Consider the following 6,000-nt stretch of genomic DNA (forward strand, 5'->3'; position numbering starts at 1 on the left):
AAAATGTTCGGATAAGAGAGCTCACAGGGTGTGGTAATAAAGTGGATTCCCAGAAACTATGGAGGCTCAAAGGAGATGTTTGATTATGTAATTTTGCATTTCTCAGAATAACAAAAAATCAAATCCGTTTAATTAAAATAAATTCCCCCCACATATATTACCGTTAGCTTATCATGTTACGGGGCTTATCATAGTAAGGCACGAGTGTTTAAAAATATACATACAGTAACTGTATTTTTATACATAATATATATCGGAGTGTATTTCTGCCTTGTGGCTGCCACTCTAAATTTGCCAATGTGATTTCAAACTTTGAATCTTACCCGTGTATCGATGATTCAATATTAATGTCCAATGTAATTGAAGGACTGTGTGTTGTTGACTTGGTGTGGTCTGGGACTGTTGTTGTTTTGCTGCCTTGCCCCAAGCTTGCATTTGGAGTTGACAAATCTGCAGGAATGTATGTCATGCAATTTGTCCTTCTACACTTTATGCACATTTATTTATTTAATTAGGAAGCGACTTGTTTGTCTATTTATCTATCATATTCTTGGTTCTTTCGGTAAAGTCACGTAGAAGGGAAACAATAAAATAATAAAAATATAAAACAATAAAGTTCTCACGACGTTTCGACTGCAACACAAGCAATCATCATAAGGTGTGAAAACCACAGCAATAACATTTGAAAAAGTGGCGGTTTTTTTGTACAACCGTAAAAAAAAAAACCCGCCACTTTGTTCAAATTTTCTTGCTGTGGTTTTCACACCTGATGATGATTGCTTGTGTTGCAGTCGAAACGTCGTGAGAACTTTATTGTTTCATATTTTTTATTTGATTGTTTCCCTTCTACGTGACTTTACCGAAAGAACCAAGAATGTGAATCCCTGCAGTCACGAAAGCTTTAAATCAAAATATTTATCTATCATTTACTCATATTATTTTTGTTCGAATGATTTGTTGATGTAACACGCTAACCCGCCCCTGCTGGATCGTCTGTGAAAAAAAAAGCATCATAGCTCATCGGATTCCTCCTCCGTTCTAAATAAAGATTCTGATTCTGCATCTTTATTTTTGACCACCAAGCCCACGATTCTTAACAAATCAGCTGGCGTTCAGCAGCTGTCGCTTTGCAAGACTGTGAGAAGCGGCCACGTCTAGGGAAACCCTAAATTCAGCAGTGACCATGCCATGGCTGATGGTGATGCTGATGATGCATTTCTGCACCGATACGCACAACCGCGATGGCATTTCCTAATCGCAGTGAACATCAGGGAGGTCCAATAATGCCCTCTTAATATTGTGACAATGGGAGGATGTGCTCTTCAGTAGCCCATTCATTTGGCGAACGATTCTATTCAGAGTACAGTATTGCAATATTCAAGATACATTTGGAAACGTATCCGTCCTCAAAAGGGCATTCTCTGTATCCAACTGTGCACAAAATTCTTTGTAACGTGAATGTAAAAAGACACCATAACAGTGCAATGATGATGAAGATAGCAGTGGCGTAGCATTGGTTGGCATGGGTCCTGGGTGCAAAGAATGAAATGTTGGGGTGGCTCCAAGTCCAATTTCCCCCTCGATGGACTGGGCCACTCCAGCCCTATGAACCACCTCGTGCAATTGCACCACCTGCATACTTGATAGCAAATGCCAATGACCCACAGTGGCATGTGCTGTTAGCGAGCACCCATGAAATCCGACACGGTACACAAGGGAGTGGGTGGCCAACACCACGCCCGGCCACCGTTGTGTTCCCAAGTGGCGATGTTAACAGCTGAGGCTGCGTCGACCTAGGGCAGGCCCAGGACCAGTTCAAATAATAATCGCTGGTTGTGGCCGTGTGCGGGGAATCGAACTGGGGTCAACGGGTTCGTAGCACGGCGCGCTCACCGCACACACGCACAGGAGCGTGCAGCGATTTGAGTGTGCACACGACCCAGTGCAGTGATCTTTGTGCAGTGAGCAATTGCACTGCCTGCACACTTGCCGCACGGAATATATATATTAATCGTGCTATCGATTGGCCCACATGAGCAGCCCCCGGGCCAAGAGCTTCTGCGCACGGCATGATTGGTCAGAAATGCTGCATGGATGTATTCTCCTCCTCTGCCTTTCTCCCTCTCTCTCTCACAGCAATAAACCGACAAACGACCGGTGGAGGGTAATTCACGGCGTGGATCACCTTTACACAAGCAAGCACGAGAGCATGGTGCAGTCCTTTTGTCAATCCACTGCTGGACGAGGGCCTCCCACCACGTGCTGTGCGGCTTCGTGGGAGTTGTCTTCAACGCACTTCGCCCATGCTGGTCAGTGCAGGTCGATGAAGGCGGGGGCGGGGGCATAGAAGGACAGTACAACAGTGGATTCTGCTGCGTTGTCGTCTGCTGCATTGTCGTCTGCTGCGTGTAACAACGTAGCCCCCCCCCACCCCCATCAGCAGTTTAAAACAAATGACCAAATCACCTGGAATGCACCCAGAATCATGACACGTCAAAAGTCGTGCAGAGCTCAGCTTGGGATTGTGTTTCGATGGGCAACCACCACCACAACCACTATGCATAAACACAAATACTGGCTCTACTTCTTTTACAAAACACAGCACTCGCCGCTAAGAGACGCGTAACCAAAGAGGAGAAGACAGAGAGAGAGAGAGAAAACACATTTGTGAAGCTCATCGCGACCACACAAAAACACAACCGGAGTGGATTCCCCCCACCCCTACATCTCTCTCTCTCTCCCTCTCGGATCGATCGAGCGAGGCGTGTGGGGGGAGTGCGCGAGTCCAAAGCGGCGAGGCCAAATCCGTCGCCAGGTTTTGAAGCCGACCGTGTTGTGCGTTTCATTAGGAGGAGGAGGAGGGGGGGGAATCCCTTGGGTGCGCCCAATGCGCTACAGCTGTGGCCTCATACGCACACACACACACAGTTTGTAACTGGAGTCAGTCCTCCTGCCGTTAGAACATTGGGCCAATATTTTTTTTGAGAGCTTCGCCCTGCCCCTGCACAATTCTCCATTTTTGCCCGCCCGTCCGCCCGCCTCTTCCTTCTCCAGCCCTCCTACAAAGCCAGGGCGGGATGGGTTCACCACCCCCCCCTGCCCCCCCCCCCGACTAAAAAAAAAACTTTATAAGCTACCCCCCACACACACACACATCCCACGGCTTGTGCCCTTCACGCACGAGAACAAGCGACTGAGGTTGCACAGGTGTGTTGTGTGTTGGGTGGGGGGGATGTGCAGCCTACGTTGTGCAAAGGGACAGAAAGAAGAGGGAGGTGAGCCAAAACGAGAAACACCCATCCTGTGTGGTGGACCTTGAGAAGTGGGGGGGGTGTTTTGTTTCGTTGAGGCACTGGAACTGTGTCACAGCTAATGACCCCCAGTGTAAGTTTTTGAGAGAGAAAAAAAACTGGCTTATTGTCAGGGTGACTTTGTTACAGATTACGCCCCCCCCACCCCTTTTTTAAGCTGTCAGCGAAGTTTTTATATATTTTTTATTGGTATGGAAATATATTGCTCAGTCGGAGGTGTAGCAGAGCTTCCAGTTATTAGTTCAAATCCTGGCCAGGATCAAGGCGGTACAATAATTCCTCTGGAGGTCTGTTAAAATAAGCACTGCTTTGCGAATTACAGAGTGGCAGACGAGGAACAGAAGACCGCCCAAAAGGACGTCTGCCGCAGAGATGGAGCAATGAAATGAGCTCCAGTGCAGGCCCTAGGTGAATCACCACATCATAGGATCATAGGAGGTGGCGGTGGCATGGAGCGGTCTTCATCCAGCAGTGGATTGAACAAGGGTGATGATAATGATGATAACTTTGTGAACAATATTTACTTGAAATTCAGCAGCGGTTGTGTTCTACAGACTGGACCCCACCATAGGAACATGGAATTACCACCACTGGCATAGCATTCGTTAAGATAGTTGCTATTGCTATCACAATTATGAGATGTGACTTTAAGCGACGAACAACGTGGCGGTGTGTGAAGACAACAGCACGCACACAGCACTCGTTTAGATAGTTGCTATTGCTATCACAATTATGAGATGTGACTTTAAGCGACGAACAACGTGGCAGTGTGTGAAGACAACAGCATGCACAGTTATTTACCACTCTGGGGTCCGCCCCCTGATTTGGGTCAGCGAGTCTTCACCCCAAAATATAATTAATAAACCGATCGTAAATAACAGGGCCCGACAGACACTACACATACTTCCATCCAAACACATTCCTGAGCATTGGCATCAATTTCTTTTCCACCGGTGACGACAAAATTATTTTTTGTCGCCCCCCCCCACCAAAAAAATTGACTCGAAACAACCCAAGTATGAAGTGAAAGCTCCTATTAGCACATTTAACGGTCAGGCGTTTCAAATTAAATGTCTCAAATCATGCGTACAGTACCATCGCCCATGCGTTACATTAACAACGGGTCAACGGGAGCACTCTTGACATTTCCTGCATGTGCATCTGATAAACACGACTCCATCCCGCGTGCAGAAACAAAATCTAATTCGTGTTCCCGTGCCGGGGGAAAACACAAAAAAAATATCAAACCCGGCTTCACGCCACACGCCAGCTCAGCAGATTCGCTCAATTCCGTTATCAAGCGCGTCGCATTTGAATGAGGGGATGGGCGGTAATGGTTGGGGGGGGGGGCGTCAGACTCGGAGGAACGGTGAATGCTGGGAAGGGAAACGGGATGCGCGTATTCGTCGTCACGTACGTTTGCGTGATTGCACGGTGCCTGTGTGCACCTCTCTCTTTTTTGTGTGTGTATGTGCGTGCATTGCATTATTTAATGGTGCAGAAAAGCAGCTCGCCAAATCACTTTTCAAGCAGGCGGAGAAAAACGCCGCTCACGCCAAGCTCAAATTTTTTTTGTGTGTGTTTTTTTTCCCACCATACGATATTGCTTGCCTCTATTGCCCCGGAGCGATTCTGCAGACGTCCCCCGTCCCCCCCCCCTTAGCCCGCCCATTATTCACTCCCTTTGTCTCACACTCGTGCTCCCTACAGACGGGGAGGGCAAGGGGAGCTTCAAACGGCCAAAGTCTCGGCCTGGCCCTAAAAACGCCAAGTCCACCTCCCCCCCCCCTCCCTCCGCTGTTCCATAACCGGCGTGGCACGGGGCGCCCCCCTTCATGACATGAATTCACGTTTGTCAGTCGCCGACGCTGTTACAAGATGTTATCGGATGTCATCTCATCATCCTCCTCCTTCTGTGTTGTTGTTGCTGCTGCCGCCTATAGAGGCGATTCGAATTGTACCTTGTATATTGGTGTGGATAAGATTATGCGATGTATTCCTCAACATAGATGGGGAGGGGGGGGGTGAATTATGACCACACGAAACAAAAACCCAGCCACGTTATACGCCTGAAAATAAAATAAAAAGAGGTCCGGTCAAAATTATTCGCAGGCAAATGTGTACGAACTTCTACACCACTAAAATGTTTTACAATTCACATTAAAATTTAAACTCGCGAGTAAGAGAATGCTCCAATATTTCACTAGTACACATCAATCACACACAACACACACAACAATACATGAGTCGAATACCATTGGCTTAAAGTCACTTTTAAAGCAGGCAAGGCGTCGGTAATGTCACAAAGCCACGGTTACTCACTGTACACAAGTGAAAGCTCCACTATTCTCGAGCAGCAGCAGCAGCGGCGGCAGCAGTCTTCACGATCGGACGCACGGACGGCCAGCCACACAGACGAGCGTCATCTGCCGATGCTATCATGACCTCACTGCTGCACGAGCCTCGTGGAGAGAAGAGAGGAGGGCGAGTGGGGGAGACGCTGGGAGTGGTGGGGGGGAGGTGGCGCCCGAATCCGGGGGGGGGGGGGTGGAGGAGAGGCTGGGGGGGGGGAACTGGGGATGGGTGGCGCTGCTTGTGGGTGGAGAGAGGGGGGTGGAGAGAGGGGGGTGGGGTGGAGAGAGGGGGGGGGGACCACCGTGTGTGCAAGTGCTTCCTCTCTCTCGCCCTC

At 48.5% G+C, this 6,000-nt stretch overlaps 1 protein-coding gene across 3 annotated transcripts in view; it reads right to left on the reverse strand.

Moving 5' to 3' along the window:
- The window catches only part of LOC116945595 (neuron navigator 2-like), a 120,348-nt gene extending 114,562 nt beyond the window's left edge, over positions 1 to 5,786 (reverse strand). For all 3 annotated transcript variants that reach the window (XM_076069434.1, XM_076069433.1, XM_076069432.1), the window contains exon 1: positions 5,634 to 5,786. The gene's annotated coding sequence lies outside the window, so the exon portion shown is untranslated. The remainder of the gene's footprint in view (positions 1 to 5,633) is intronic.
- Positions 5,787 to 6,000: the final 214 nt, after the last annotated feature.

Source organism: Petromyzon marinus, chromosome 24 (genome assembly GCF_048934315.1).
Source record: "Petromyzon marinus isolate PM22_M1 ecotype Great Lakes invasive population chromosome 24, UKy_Petmar_22M1.pri1.0, whole genome shotgun sequence".
NCBI classification, from domain to species: domain Eukaryota; kingdom Metazoa; phylum Chordata; class Hyperoartia; order Petromyzontiformes; family Petromyzontidae; genus Petromyzon; species Petromyzon marinus.